This window comes from Furipterus horrens, unplaced genomic scaffold, assembly GCF_987537825.1.
Source record: "Furipterus horrens unplaced genomic scaffold, mFurHor1.1.pri manual_scaffold_2, whole genome shotgun sequence".
Classification (NCBI taxonomy): Eukaryota; Metazoa; Chordata; class Mammalia; order Chiroptera; family Furipteridae; genus Furipterus; species Furipterus horrens.
The window spans coordinates 157004968-157022077 of NW_028327172.1; positions in this window are offsets into that span (position 1 = coordinate 157004968).

Consider the following 17110-nt stretch of genomic DNA (forward strand, 5'->3'; position numbering starts at 1 on the left):
AACAACATGTCTTTCTTTGAGATTTTTCAATGTGAGGATACTTTAAGGAACAATATAGGGGTTAGAGTTTCAAAGAAAAAGATAAAGAAATGATGAACTATGAATCTGTGCTGGACAGGGAACAAAGTGAGAGAAAGAAGTGATGTTAAGGCAGAAGGTCCCAGGGAAGCTGTAGAGCAGTGGTTCTCAATCTTCCTGATACCATGACCCTTTAATACAGTTCCTCATGTGGTGACCCCCAACCATAAAATTATTTTTGTTTCTACTTCATAACTGTAATTTTGCTACTGTTATGAATCATAATGTAAATATCTGATATGCAGGATGTATTTTCATTGTTACAAATTGAACATAATTAAAGCATAGTGATTAATCACAAAAACAATATGTAATTATGTATGTGTTTTCCGGTGGTCTTAGGTGACCCCTGTGAAAGGGTCGTTCGACACCCAAAGGGGTCGCAACCCACAGGTTGAGAACTGCTGCTGTAGAGTATTGTATTAAAATTAAGAGAGCAAGCAATGTGTACCACTGGAAGTAAAACTATAAAGGAGAGGCATTCCAGTAAAAAATGTAACTGTGGAGTGTTTTAGCCTTTGCTTGTCCTGGAAATTAGTGTCTGATACCAGAGCTTCTGTTTAGATATTTTATTTTTGGCTTGTTTTGTGCAACCCTAAGGAATAGAAGTGAGAAGCTGAGGAGAGTGAACAGGGAAGGGGGGAAATAAAGCAAGAGTATGTTAGCAAATTAGTTATTACTTGGGTGCTTGATTCTGTTGGGATCTTCTAAGGAGTGTATACAGTGTGTCTCAAAATAGTCTACCTGGAGGACAAAAGGGAAAAGAATTTATCTAGTAGCTACTATTCCCTATCTGTAAGAGTTGCCTCTTGGAATATCAACTGGTGTCTACTGAGAGATGTCACAGTGTTTCCTCAAGCATTTATCAATGAAGCCCATGGTATGTACCTGAGGGGAGGCATTGGGTCAAAGCCTGCATGGAACTGTCATACCTATGTCTAAAATCAAAGGTAAGGCCAAGTACATGTTAAGATAGTGAACCAAAGGCAACTGGTAAAAGTCAACAACTTACACTATCAATCATTCACATCTCTTATAGCTCTCATTAAGCCTACTTCATTGGTGGCTACCCACAATCTCTAGAAAACTTAATAGATGGGCTCTGGCCAGGTGGCTCAGTTGATTAAAGTGTTATCCAGTATACCAAAAGGTTGCAGGTTTGATCCCATGTCAGGGTACATACCTAAGTTGTGGGTTCTATCCTCAATCGGGGTGCTTACAGGAAGTAACCAGTCAATGTTTCTCTCTCTCTTTTCCTCTCTCTCCCTTCCTTTCTCCCTAAAATCAATGAAGATATATTCAGGTAGGAATTTTTAAAAAGCTTAATAAAGGTGGGTTGGTGGAGCAAGATGTAGTCCATGACATTACAACAAGCTCCAGTGCTGTATTACAGTATTTCCTCCAATGTCCATCTTCCTCCTGAGCCCTCCAGAGGCTGGAGTTTCATTGCTGGGGCGGGGGGTGGGGAATGGGTGGGCAGCTCACACCTTATCCCCAAAATGTTTCTGTCCTTAAGTTGCCTTAGTATTCTTGGGTTTGGTGTGCTGCAAGTAACCATTTACCATTAAAAATTGGCATGGACCATTGGACATGGATTCACCATAAAGAACCTCTTATGTTCCCTGTTCCCATTGTGCAACAGAACTCAGCTTCTCAGGGTAACCAGGGCTGATGATCTTTACCCATTCTTTGCCTATTGTTCCAGCAGTATGAGGAACCTAAATAAAGTAGATGGGAATCCTAACTTGGGATCCTTAAACGTCTTTTAGTGAAAGTGTCCCTTTCCACCCACTCCCCATCCCAATAACCAGGACATCTAATATGGCAGAATCATGTGGGGATTGGAAGCAAAAATTCCATTAGTGGATCTCTGGGAGTGATGTTGAAAGGGGAAGATTTTGTATTCATCTCTTGACTCTATGACATGTACATTGTGCATTCCTGCTATTGGGTACCCAGTACCATATGTCAACTAGTGGTTCAATACATATACTGCATCCTAGAAGATAGCACTCGAATATTGTGGGTAGTTTTTCCAGAGCCAGTGCCTTAGCTAAGCTGTTAATAGGTCTATAATAGATATATAATGAAATCATCATTATAGATCACTGAATTCAGGTGATGAGTTTCTTGGTAAAACCAGAGCATTCTGTGATCATGTGTCCATTGATTTGCCTTCTTGGCAAAAAAAAAAAAAAAAAAAAAAAAAAAAAAAGTCTTATCTGAGATAATGTGTAAGATCCCATGCTGGTAAATGTGGTGTCCTGTAAATCTTTGGGTGTGGTGCTGACAGAGGTTCTGAGGGTTGGCAGTGTGAACCCACATCCAAAATAGTGTTATTAATTTCATAAAAGTGTCTGGTTTCCTCGGGGGGTGATGCTAGTTGATGGTTTAGTGTAGTCTGCTGCTGCTGCTGGCAGTCTGGGCACTCAACCTTGGTAAGATGGAGTCAGTGCTGTCAGGCATAGCCCCTCTCCATATATGTCCATACTGCAAGCCGTGAGGCAGCTGACATCCATGGGATAAGCCACTCTATATCCTGCTTGTTGAGTGTCTCCTCCCTGGTAAGAATTAACATCAGACAATAAAGATCTACATGCCTAGTACACATTTCCTTTGGTCCATTCATATGCCTCGTCCCTAGAATTTCTTGTCTCCCATATTTCAATCCTGTTTCTTTCAGACTCTAATCAACAAAGAAGTCATTTACTGTAGTCATAATCTCAGGCCACTTCTTCCTCCATACAAAGTAAATAACCAGCTTCACTGCTTGCAGCTTCCACCCATTGATAGGACTTCCCTTTGCTACTGTCTATTAGAGTCACCCCTGAGTGTAGGTGAAATGCAGCAGCAGTCCACTTTGCACTGACAACAATGTAATGAGCTTGCTCAGGTGTAAACCAGACTGATTATTCTTCCTCCTCAGTCAATTGGTCATAGGGAACCCCTGTGAGGATGTAGGTGTGAATTCCACAAAGGTAGGTGACATGAAAATGTGGGCCTACTCACTCAAGATGCTTACTTGTGCTGCATGTACCTGGCCAGGCCCAGTCCTGAGCTTACCATTTCCATTGTGTGATATATCACTCCTGTGTTTACACATTGAATGCGGGTGTTTTGTGCTGATGCATTATGGTGGGAGCAGGAGATTTTTTGAAATATGTATACAAATTTTGTCATTACGTTAAATCACTATAAATTGAAAACCACTTTGAATTTTCTTTATGAAACTTTCATTTTCTTACCTTAGAATGTATTCTTTATCATTATTATGAAAGATAAATGCACTCTACGCAGTTTGCAAAAAATGTAATTTTATGTATCCTGCAATGTGTTTACTCAACCTTATGACGTGGAGGGTCTCATAATACCCAGATCAGGATGAGTAGCTCCAAGTGCATGAGGACCCTATAGCCTGGCAGACTCTGCTAGCCCTTTGAAGGATGGGCTTGCTCCAAAACCCTAGGGTTCTATGATTCTCCTCCTGGAGTATGCCGGAGGCTCTATCAGCATTCTTACATACCACAGCATCTTGCATTGCAGGACACCTTGGCTCATAGGCCCAAATCATGTGTTAAACTCAACAAATGTTCACAAGCAAATACATCTCTGAAACAAGCACAGATCAAGAAATAAAACATCATCATCAACTGGCACTGAATTTTAAGAGGATTTGTCAGGTAGCTTCTTATATTAAGGAAACTCAATGAGGATGCTTTCAGCAGCCCTGCTGGAGAAATCACAGAAGCTCTATAAAGCTATTTTCTACACTAATTGAATACACCAAGAGTGTAGTACTGCATTCTGAAGTTATTCCATAGTGAGAAAATGAATATAGCACAGTCCCTGTCTTAATGAAGCTTCTATTGTAATAGGCATTACAATAGGCATTAGTTTAATTATTATGCAAATAAATATAAAATTGCTTCTGCCCATGCAGATTTTCTCAGGTTCTTAGCCTTCTATCAGTTTGATTTTATCTTCCAAGCCTAATCACTTAAGGCTTTGACTGTTAACTTGTTCCATACCTCTGATTCCTTTGATCTTGGCATTCAGCTTTGATCAGCACAGTGTTTGTGCTCCTGATTTCTGATATAGTCTCTGGCTGCCCCTCCCAACTCTGGCCCCAGGACTTTCTAAAGGAAGAAACTACCAGCTCCAACCTAGGTGTCCTTGGAGCTCAATCCCCACTTCAAGCTGCTGGGCTCCTAGTGGTAGGGTGGAAGCAGCAAAAGCAGTGACATCCCAGTGACTGTCTTCACACAGGAGGGACTTCACTGCCAGAGGCTACAGACAAGTGGATTCTAGCATTTAGAGCTCAGTGGAGCAGCTGCTATGTCCCTGTGAAGTTGGTCCTGCCTCATGGTTTTGGGCAGTCCTCCTGGAAGCTTGGTCTCAAGGTGGTTTTCCCACTTCCTAAATTCTGAGACTTATCTGAAGTCCCAAATTAATCCCTTTTCTGCTCAAAATGGAACCTGCCATTTGCAATTAGAAACACAGGACCATGTGCATGGTGGGAAATCTTGGTGAGGCAGAATTATGGAATGTCAAAATTGGAAGTTGTCCTTAGACATTAGATAGACTCTCAAACTGCCCCATTCCCAGCTAGTGTTCCTAATCCATTCTAGCTCCTACAATTCATTGTCTGCAGTGCACATACGGGATTTCTTTAAAAGTTAAAACAGATCACATAACTTGTTTAAATTTTGTTTAAAATCCAAACTTCTTAACATTGCTACAAAATCTCACATGCTCTAGGCCCTGCCTACTTCTTTGACTTCCTGGCATCTGCACATGCCAAACAGAGTCCTGCCTCTTAGCTTATGTCCTTGTTCCCTCGAACTACAATTTTCATCCCAGAATCCTTGCATGGCCGACTTCTCATCATTCAAACATTAGCTCTTCAGTGTGATCTTCCCTAACCATCCTATTTTAAGAAGTCCCCCTATTGCTTGCTAGCCCATTACTCTTCTCTGGATGTTAAGAGTAAAGTGTCTTGTTTTAACAAAATTAGCATGCTCTGAACAACCTTCTGTCAAATAGAAGGAGAGACTCTTGTTTCTAATTTGTACAAAGGCACCATATGAGCTAGAAGTGACTGTGATGAGAAAGAAAGCAGGGGTAGCAGGGAATACTTGTGCAACCAGAGACAGGCTGGCCTGGTGGACCTGAATGAGGCAATTCTTGAAAGCCAGGCAAAGGAGTCTAAACCTTGTGCGTTAGTAAATGAGGAATGATGGCAGGTTATGGTCCCAGTGGGTTCAAGAGTTCTACTGCCCTCCACAGGTGCCAGGAAAAGTCCAGGAGGTTCTAAATGAGCACAAGGCTTGTGAAGCATCACCATTAAACACAAACTTCCTCTTTCTTCCATGGTACTGCTGGGCAGGGAGGGATGGGAGATAATGCACAGTGCCTGACACCTGGTAGACAATCAAGAAATACTTGTAGAGTGAATGCACGAGGCCAAACCCACATAAGCCATAACACAGGAAGTCCCTGCAGGGAGCTAGCTGACTGGGTCAGCATAGCTGTGGGGCAGACTGGCAGAAATTTCAGAGAAGGTGTGCCTGTCCCTGGGGAGATTGTTACCTCCACCATCTCCTTAGTAAACATATGGCCCCAGAAGGTAGAGTTCAACTAATAATCAGACTCCACAAGTCCTAGTAGAACTCTTTTGTTTAAAATCTCCATTTTATCCAGATGAAATCTCCTGAGGTGGGCATAGCTCATACAGAGAAAGCAAGCCAAAAATTACTGGTAAAAATGCCTCTGGGTAGAATCAACACTCCATCTTCATTTTTTTCTGTTTCTTGGCAGTTTTTATGAACATAAACCACATATTTTTATAACTGTTCTTCATTAAAATCATTGAGGGCTGAAAATGAGAAAGCAGGCTGAAGCTGACATTACTGCTGAGAGCTCTAACTTCTTGGCTTTGCCAGAAAGTCCAGGGACAGGGACTGCAGACCTGACTCCCTCTTACTTCCTTCTCTTTTTTCTCCCTCCTTCCTCCCCGCCCTTTCCTCCCCTTCTTTTCCCTCCTGCTTCCTTTCTTTTTCTTTCTTTCTCTCCTTCACCCTCTCTCCCTTCCATCTTTTGCCTTTTCTTTCCTTCACCCCCTTCAAGTTCTTTCTAAATACCACCTGTGTTACAGATATAATGTTACAAATATAACACCAACGCTGAAGACAAAGAAATCAATGAGAGTTTCCATTCTTGAATTGTATACACTTTAGCCTCTGCTTGCATTCCTTAGGGATTTGCATCAAACTCAGATTTAGGAGCAAATGATTTGGTTTGGTTTCAAGGCAGCCAGAGCTCAAATATTGCTGGGCTCCCAGTGGACTCCTAAGAGGTGATGAGTAAGGTGAGTCAGAGAGCTTGAAAGTGACCTGCTGCTCTGCATCTGTCTTGCAGGTAATTTGCAAGGTTGGGCTGACAAACATGACTGATGGAGTCTCTGCCATCATGGATGTTTTAGGAAGAATAGCTAGATATTCTGTGAAGATTGTATTTGTCAAGAGGAGACACAGCTTAAAGTCACCAGGAACATTATTTGTGCAACTGAATTGCTTGAAAGGCTGAGAAAATCATGGAAGCCTAGAACTTAGTCCTCCTCTTATTAAAAAAGGAATATTTCAGGTCTTTCAGAGAAGTAAGACAAGGCAGCTGACATTTGTTCAGCACCCACGCAATAACCGCCAAGAGCTGTCTCATACATCTTTGCCACCCACTAGCTGGGAGACAGCAGGCAATTAACCCAATATCTCAGGCAGACAACCCCTTATCTGTGACCTCGGGGGAAGAGCATGCCTGACTCAGAAGTTTGCTGTGAGAATTCAGTGAGGTGCTCGTAAAGCTCTAGCAAAGTGCCTTGCACATTGTAAACACCCAATAAGTAGCACTTGTAATTCCTATAACACCCCTCCAAGAAGGTGTCATTATCTCCATTTAAGAAATGAGGTTACATCATTAGTCAGAGTGTCACTAACATATGAAAGAGCCAGGATTCCAATTCAGGTGTCTTTAATCAAAAAGTCTATAGCCTTTCTACTGTACCTGTCAATTCTTTTTTTTTTTTTTAATTTTGGTTTTTCAATTACAGTTGTCCCCTTTTCCCCTAATTTCTCTCCCCCACCCAACCCACCCAACTGTACCTGTCAATTCTTAAAAGGAATTTGCCAAATGGAATTTTCTTTCTTTCTTTTTTTTAAAGAGAATATTGAATGACATAATGAACAGTGTAGGAAACCAACTTTCTGGGGTTATTTCTTAGACTCTCAATAAGAGCAATGAGGTTAACATTAGACCATAATTCATAATTTTTGTGGGGAGCCAGGCTGCAAAGTGCAGCTTTCCAGGGAGCTAACAATGTAAATAGATGATGGGCCCCTGCACTTATTCCCACACACCTAATCCTGGTTGGTCACATAGGTGTTTTATAATATCAGTGATGGCTTAATTGTCCTGATAGTTTGGTAGGCCTCATGGCAGCAGGAGAGGTGCTTTCCTCATAATTTTTAATCCTTAGTAACTTTCTTTTCTTGAACTGGTCCTGGATGAGGTTAAAAGAAATGATTTCTCCACTCCACAGCAACCCGTCCCCAGGCTGATTCTTTGTTTTGCTTCTAGTTTTCACATCCATGGCAACAGGCTTCTCCTAGGCATTCTGAGCCCTCAGCCTTCCAAGAATCTAAGACATATTTCTGAGAGGCCCCAGTGGAGGAACAGCATTCTCTGGCCTGTCTCCTTGACCAGTTTACTCTGAATCAGAGGCTCGACCCTTTACTGGTCCCGCCCATCTTGGCCCGCCCCTCCTGGCTCCGCCTCCACCCTGGCTCCTAGTCCTTACCTTCTGGGGCTAATAGAAAAGCAGAATGAACATAGGTGCTTGGCCAACTCCTGCTCCTTTCTCACCACCAGCTTCTGCTTTAAGCTGTTTCTGACCAAAAAGAATGTCTCTTTTCCTACTGAATTATGATGAGTTTGATTAAAGTAAAAGTAACTGACTGAGCACAATATAAGTTCAAGCCACTATTGAATACATAAGGTATTTTGTTTGATCCTTGCTATACAACCTAAGAAGTGTGTAGATCAAAACTCAGGGAGGAGAAATAACTTGAGGTAGGGCTTAAACCTGATCTGACTGATTCAAAGACAATGCTCTCTTTTAAAGTAATTTACTACCTTCTCTGATTATATTTGTGGTAGTAATCATATCTATCTTCCCAATACATTTAGAAAACTATATATCTCAGGAAACTAGAGACAGAGTCTCCCTGTCCCTGGATCTTTCCAAGCAATTAGTATTCTCCGCTGTCCACACATGAGCACAAATCTATTTCTTCTTTAATAATCATGAATACTGAAAACAGGCCCCAATACCTGATAGCTATACAGTCTCCTCTCTTATTTGCCAAGGCATGCCAGTTCAATTGGTTATTTTCAGCATGGATGCATAGGGACTTCTGACTCATTGTATATTTAATCATGATGCTGGAATTTTTTTTTTTTTTTCAAGTGAAGGCAACTGTTCAAGTCGAATTTTGAACTTAAGGGGATAGAAGGATAAAATGCAATTTCCAGCTTGAAATTATTTTTTAAAATTCTTACTGAGGTGGATTTTCACTCTTGGTAGATTTTGTCTTATCAGACATATAGGGCTGACAGCTCTACTCAGAGACTGTCCTAAGGCAACATTATGGAGAAGCTGCCTTCCCACTTTTGTTTCTGATTTCCTTGTTTGCTTCTACCACTTCCTCTTCTCCTTCAGGGGTCCTCAGCGCCCAGGCCTGCAGCACAGTGTGGGGTAAAGAGCCATGATGCCAGAGTGGCTAGACCTGGGTAGGATCCCAGTCCCGTCAAATACTAGCTGACTGACTAGAGAGATCTCTTATCCCACTAGGCCTTCATTTTCTCATTTATAGGATGAACATGATAAGCACATAGCTTATAGCAATGTCCAGAGACACAAAGGAGATAATGCACATAAGTGCTTTGTTAACTTAAAGAAGTTAGCAAATGTTGGTTACATATTTTCAACTTTTTATTATGTCAAGCTAACCTCCTGCCCACTTACCAAGGCTTGCTCTGCTTTCATATAAAACACAAATGTTCTCACCTCTACTTCATCCCTAGTGAAGTTTACAACTCCTCAGGTCACTTGAACTCTATAGAGACTAGAGAAAGGAACAAGAACTTTAGCCACCTTCTCTCCACCACTTGCACACCAGACCAGAGAAAGGGGGTCAGTACTACTGATGACTCCTTCCAGGAAGGGACATTGGTGCTGAGCCACCTTGTGAAAGGCTGATCATTCATTTCACTTGCAGGGAGTACCACACTTCACCAGTTGGAGGAGCGCTGCTGGCTTTTGACTTTACTTATGCAATGTTGACCTTATCTTTGTGAGGTGTGGGCCTTCCAGCTATAGTTGTCTGTATTTAGCATGTGGATCACCAAGAACCAAAGGCAAGCCAGGGTGCCAGACATGGCCAAGTCCCAGTGAAACTGACTTTGCAGATGTCCTTCACCTTTCAAAGGCCACGTCCTCTATCTCCAAACAGCCTTAATAGCCAGAGAGGCAAAGATAGTGAGGAAGGAAAGGTCCAGAGCCAATATTTGGGTGGGAAACCCTCTGAAGAGATTTATAGTTAACATGAGTATATTAAATATTCTGGAAAGTATTGCAGAGAAGAGAGTTATACTACTTTATCTGTTGCAGTACTTCCCAAAGTTATGACAATACGATCCATCCTACTTTACTTTTTCCCACATAAAGTCTAATGACATTCCACAATGTTACTAGGAAACCAGAGTAATTCAAAGAGAACTATAATTGAGAACTCAAATCTTTTGATTCAGAGTAAGAATTAACAATTTAGTAGTATCTCTTAAGTACCAAATGCTTCACATACATTAACTCATTGACTCCTCACAATAATCCCATGAAGAAAATATTATCATTTCATTTTAATGGGTGCAGAATGTCAGGCATAGAGAGGTTAAACACTTTGCCAAGGTCACCCAGTCACTAAGTGGCAAAACTGGAAATTGAATCTAGGTAATTTGGTTCAGGTTTGTCCTTAACCAACACTATTGACAAATATTCTTATCAATAAAAGAAAATAATTAATAATACCACTTTGTAGAGTTTTCTGAGGTTCAAATGAAATAATGTAGGTTTTTCAACCCTTCGCTATGATATGGAGAACATTAGCAACACTCCGCTTATAGGGTTTGTTCAGATCAAATAACATGTCATATAGGAGAGCCTTCTGCAAACTTAAACTCTCATTATTTAGGGGAATGACATTCTATTGGTCTGTCAATCAATGATAGATTTAAAAATATATATATTGGCCCCTAAATCATTCAGTTAGGTAAGTAGCCTTGATTCCTATATATTGGGTACAGTGTGTTGTGATTTGACAACTCTAGTGCTGGCAGAATCTTATTCTAAAATTTGTCATGAATGATATAGAGGAAATTCTCCTCCTGAAAAATATTACTAATTAAGGGTTATTATTATTATTATTTTCATGGAATGTACTGTGCTTGGAAAGATATTCCATGGAGAGAGATCATGGTTATTGGGTAAAATAGTGTGTGGGCCTCACTCTCCCCTTCTTTTAGCTTCTGAAGAGAAGCATTTGTGTGTGAGGGAGGATGCCTTGCCCAGGCCCACACAGTGATCTAAGGAATTCTTATTCTACCTCGCACCCTATTTCACTCTTTGAACAGAGCTCAGCTATTGTTCCACTTACTGAATCATTTTTAAATTATCTGTTCACTTGTCTGCCTCTCCTACCAGACTTAGTACTGCATGTAGAGAATAACCGGGTTTTATTCTTCTCCCAGACCAGAGCCTAGCACAGTTTGTCTCAAGATGGAAGCACATTCAAATTGGTCTCTTGCTTTTGGGCAACCTCAATTATTTAATCTTAGTTCTATAAATTAATTTGCTTTCCCTAATCATTTTTATGAAGAAAAATGCAAGGTGCTAATTTTCACAACCTGGTAAAGTGTAAAACACCTTTCTCATGTCTTCCCTTTATCTGTGTGGCCTCTTCCAACCTCCTCTCATCAGTGTTCTCAGTGACTGCTACTGGCAGGTGAGTCTGCTGAGATGAACATTCGTGGTGTAGCATTCCTCTGAGGACCAAATGGGCTGCTAGTGTGATGTACCAGAAGCAATGTATGTAAAAACATTGTTTTCTTCCATAAAAATCAATTTCCTCTCTATTTCTTTTTATTTTAGTAGTGATTTAAATTATAAAATTGATACTTAAACATGGTTATTCTTTTAAGTGCAAAGACCTAACCATTAAAAAGTGAGTCTTCCTCCCATCCCAGTTCCCAGCCCAGTCACAGAAGATGAACACTAGCTACAGTTTCTTGTGTGATTCTCCAGAAACTTCTATGTATGTACAAGCATTTAAAATAAAAGTGGGCATATATTTTTTCATCTTACACAAGTGAATTTGTTTTATACATGTTGTTCTGCTACTCTTTTTTAAACCTAACAATCATTCTAGAAAATATTTGCATACAGCACCTTATTCTTTTAATAACCTTATAAAATTCTCTGTCAGCATTAGTCAAAATTGAACAGATATTTTAATGCACATTTAGGGTGTTTACAAATTTTTGCTATTAAATAGAATGCAGCAAAGAACATTTTTGTGCCTGCAATTTTCTACTGTTAATATTGCTGAATTGCCCTCTCACATTTCCACCTAACACATGGCCTGTGCTGGCCATTTATAACCTTTCAAACAGGAGGTACTATCTGATACTTTTCTCTTTCCCAATCTGGGAGGTAAAAATAATTATCTCATTGTAATTAACATTTCATTTCTTCAACTGTAACAATTATCCTCTCATGTTTTAAGATGGGTGTTTTTTCACTTTTTATATGTTGAATTGCTTGTTCACATTCTTTATTTTCCTATTGAGTTGTTGGTTTTCTTTCTTGTTAATATGTAAAGCTCTGCGTATTAAGAATATTCATCCTTTGTTAGGAAATGTGTTGTAAATAGTTCTTCTAATTTGTCTTTTCTCTTCTGACTCTGTGTAGGGTTTTGCTCATATAGAAGTTATACGTTTTCTATCAAGTTAAATTCATGGATACTGGTTTTTATGTCATATGTAGAATGTCACTGTTCAGGACTATATTTTTTATATTCTACATTTCCCCCACTTATTTTCCTAAACTTAAATCTTTGACCAATCAGAGGCTTATTTTTGGCAGATGAAGTGAAGTAGGAATTTAGCTTTAATTTCCAAATAGCTAGTGGTCAGCTCAACACCATTAATGTGCTTTCCTCACAAATGTGTTTGTGCTTGATTCTAGACTCTTTATTCAGTCCATTGATCTGCTTATCTAAATTACTTGAGATATTTCAGTAATATAGGGTCATTCTCCCAAGTTTATTGTACTTTTTAATGAGTTTTCTGGCTATTTCTACCTTTTGTTTTCTTTATGAATGTTAAGAATCAGTTTGCGGTTTTCATAAAAATTCCTATTAGCATTTTTATTGTGATTAAATTGCAATTACACATTAATTTAGGATGCGTTTCTATAGAAAATGTGGCTTTCCATGTATTTAAAGCTTCTTTTTGTTTTGAGCAAAGATTTCTTTCCATAGGTTTTCTTCTTATGTCTTGCATGTTTAAGTTTATTTCTACATATTTTAACTTCCAAAAAGAGATTATTTTCTTATATATTTTTATCATCATTTTATATATTGACTCATCTATATTATATATATGTATATATTTTGAGTCACCACATGGTTATACCTAGTTTAAAAAGAAGGATGTGTGGGTGCCTTATTCTATGATCTCTTGCGTATTTGAACTATTCCATCTGCTGCCTTTACACTTGAGAATAAAACTGAGTTACTCATTATTTTTCAACAGTGAATATTGAAGCACCTTTGTTTTTCAACTATGTGGGTGATATTTTGGGGATGTGAGCATTAGGGATGCAGGACTTCAATGAATTCTTTTCTTATCCTTGGAGTCTGATAACTTTATTGGGTTATATCTTAAAGTTTGTTATTTTGTATTCTTTTTTTTTCTAAGATGCTGTATATCACTTTAGTTCATATAGATTCTCAACTTCTTTTACTTAAAATTTTTTTTCTTTTTAGGTATTTTTGAATATTTTTTTATTCTTATTGTTTGGCTCATGTTTTTTTCTAACACCATGACTTCAAGAACTTGATGTCTTTATTAGTCTTTCTTCTACTAGCATACCAGCATTCATTGCTTTTAACTCATGATTTGTTAATATTTTTTGATTTGTATATTTTTGTTTCAGATCTGTCTTCCATGTCTTTATGTGTTTCAATTGGTATATATTTTAATACTTTGCTATCTTGAACATGAATTTTATTTTTTTATGGCTTTATTTCCTCCTTAAACTTCTCATCTTAACTTTTACTGCTCAGTATCAACTAATTATTTTGTCCCATAATCTCTTATTCTCTTCTTTTACCTCTTCCTTATGCTATTTCAAGAGCTTATATTTATTTAGTTGATATCAATGAAATATCTGAATTTTTCTCATTTTGTTAAATAATTAATTTAGGATTTTTCATCTGTATTGGAATTTGATATTTCATCTATATTGGCATTGAATGTTCTCTCTCTTCCTCTCTACCTCTGTCTCTGAAATCAATGAACATGTCCTCGGGTGCAGATCACAAAAATCCTTTCTTAGGACTTCCAGTCCAGATTGAGGCCTAGACCGACACTCTCTGTCTCCCTCCACAACTAAGAAGGACTACAGCTACTGAAAAATCAGAAATAACCAGAAGTTTCAGAAAATAAAGCTACATGGAAGTCCAACATATGAAGTTATAAACAAGGGGTACTTGTCCAGACGGGTAGAATGGGGAAAACCGGGGTGGAGAGATCAACCAGTGCTGGAGGCGACGGGTGGCAGGACTGTGGTAAGCACAGTCGCCCATATTTAGGGGAGGCAAAAAGCACCTGGGGAGCATTCTCAGCTGCAGACCAGACCCATCAACTCGCAATTCCAATGCCAGGGAAGGCAAACCCACATTGCCTCGGACTGTGAGGCCCAGAGGATGTGGGGACAGAGGAGGAGGCTCCTGGTCTCTCAGTGGAGAGTGAACTACAGGAATCCATCTTAGACCCCTGCCCCGACATAAAGCGCCACAGTGTGGTGAGAAGGGGCACCTGGCAGTGAAGAGTGCATAGGGCTCCGCCCACTATAGATAGCATAGGAGGTGTGACAGCCCCACCCAAGAAGGAGAGGTAAAATGAAAACTGTCAGGACGGCAGGGATAATGATAGAGATCCCAATCACACAGCTCACCAGAAAGCAAATACATGAATTAATGGATGAACAGATAGATAATCTTTCTGAGGTTCAGTTCAGAGCTATAGTTATAAGACAGCTTACAGAAATAACAGCAGAACTTAATCAAGACAGGAAAGGAGTGAAGGCTAGTCCTGCTGAAATGAACAAAAACACATACAAAACTATTGGTGAGGAAAAGAAAACCAGGGATCAAATGAACAAATCGGAACATAGGGAAGGAACAAACAGTCAACCAGTGCAGAAAGAGGAAACGAAAAGTGAGGAAAATGAGGGGAAGCTCAGAAACAAACCTCTGGGACAACTATAAGAGAGCAAACATCTGAATTATAGGGTTGCCAGAAGGTGAAGAAGAAGAACTAGAAATTGAAAAATTATGTGAAAAAATAATGAATCAGAACTTCCCTAACTTGCAGAAGGAAATAGACTTACAGGTCTAGGAAACACAGAGAGTGCCAAAAAAGACTGGACCCAGGGAGAACCACACCAAGACACATTATAATCAAAATGTCAAAAATTAAAGATAAAGAGAGAATCTTAAACACAGCAAGAGAGAAGAGAATTATGTACAAAGGGGTCCCAATAAGACGATCAGCTGATTTCACAAAAGAGGCTGCAGGCAAGAAGGTACTGGCAAGAAATATTCAAAGTAATGAAAAGCAAAAACCTACAGTCATGATTACTCTATCCAGTGAAGCTGTCATTCAGAAGAGAAGGGCAGAGAAAGTGCTTCAGGACAAAGTAAAACTGAAGGAGTTCATCAGATCCAAACCACTGTTATATGAGATGTTAAAGGGACTTGTTTAGGAGAAGGAGGATCAAAACTATGAACATTAAAATGAAAACTGTATCACAGCAACCAACAACAGAAGCCAGGGAATTGAAACAAAGGCAGACTAAGTAGGCAATGAGAGTGGAAAAAGAATTAAGGGTATGGGGAACATTTTGGGGGAGGTCAGTGGGGAGGGAGAAGAGGGGAAAGGGAGGGAGATGGTACAGGAATTAAGAAGCATAGTAGGAGGGAGTGGAGTAGATAGAAAGATGTTAAGAACTATATGCACAAGCAGTGGGCATGGACTAAGGGTGGGGGGACAACTGGAGGGAGGGTTGTCACTGGGTGGAGGGTAACAAAGGGAAAAGAAATTGGGACAGCTGTAATAGCATAAACAATAAAGCATATTAAAAAAATGAGGAGACAGAGAGATATGGCCCAGAAGAAGGAAAGAATCAAGATTCCAATGTGAGAACTAAGCAATGAGGAGATAGCCAACCTAACAGATGAGGAGATAGTGAACCTAACAGGTGTAGAGTTCAAAACACTGGTGATAAAGATGCTGACAAGCTTGACAGATATACTTAAGTACAGCAAATGCATAAGGGAAGAAGTGAAGGCTATGCTAAGTGAAACAAAGGAAAATTCACACAAAACCAGTGGTGAAGGGAAGGAAACCGGGGTTCAAATCAATGATTTGGAACATAAGGAAGAATAAAATAATCAACTGGAGCAGAATGAAGAAGCAAGAATTGGAAAAAAATGAAGAAAACTTCCCAAATTTTGTGAAGGAGATGGACATACAGGTCTGGGAAGCACAGAGGGTCCTGGGTGACCTAGACTCAGAGGGGACTACACCAGGATGCATCATGATTGAGACGCCAAGGTGAAAGATAAAGACAGAGTCTTGGGAGCAGCAAGGGAGAGGTGGAGAGTTACCTACAGGGGGGTGCCTATAGGACTATCAGCTGATTTCTCAGAGGACACTTTGCAGGCAGAAAGGGACTGGCAAGCAGTATTCAATGTGATGAAAGGCAACCTACAACCAGAATTACTCTATCCAGCAAGGCTATCATTTAGAAAGAAAGGGCAGATGAAGTGCTTCCAAGACAAGGTAAAGCTAAAGGGGTTCATCATCATCAAACCATTATTATATGAAATGTCAAAGGGACCCACTTAAGAAAAACAAGATAAAAACTATGAACACTAAAATGACAACAAACTTACAACTATCAACAAATGAATCTAAAAAAGAAAAACAAAATCCAAATAAACAAACCAGAAGAGGAACAGAATCATTGGTATAGGGCTCATTTGGAGGGCTATCAGCTAGGAGGGGAAAGGGGGAGAAGTGGGAAAATGGTGCAGGGATTAAGAAGCATAATCAGTTGGTACAAAATAGACAGGGGGAAGTTAAAAGAACTTATATGCATGACCCATGGGCATGAACTAAAGGGGGTGAGATTGCTGAGAGAAGGGTTGTACTGGGCAGAGGGGAGCAAAGGGGAAAAAATTGGAACTACTTTAACAACATAATCAATAAAACATACTTAAAAAACAAAACTATTTTGATTCTGACATTCAGAACCAAAGCATATCTAGACAAGTCTAACCTATCTCTTCCAGACCTATACCTGAAACAGTACCAGGGAGAGCCTGATAAGAAGAAATGGTTCTACATCCAGTGATTGATAATGATTTGACCTATGTCACAAGGTATATGAAAAATATTTCACTCTAGGTGGAATGTCTCACATGTCTTTTCTAGGAGTATAAAGAATTACATAGCATTCTTCCCACCACTCTCCGGTTCACTCTGGGCACAATTCCTTTACTCCAACCCTGTCTCTCAGCTCTACAGCAGGGATTTTGAGGGTCTTGTAGACAAACTTTGAATACCCTAGAAT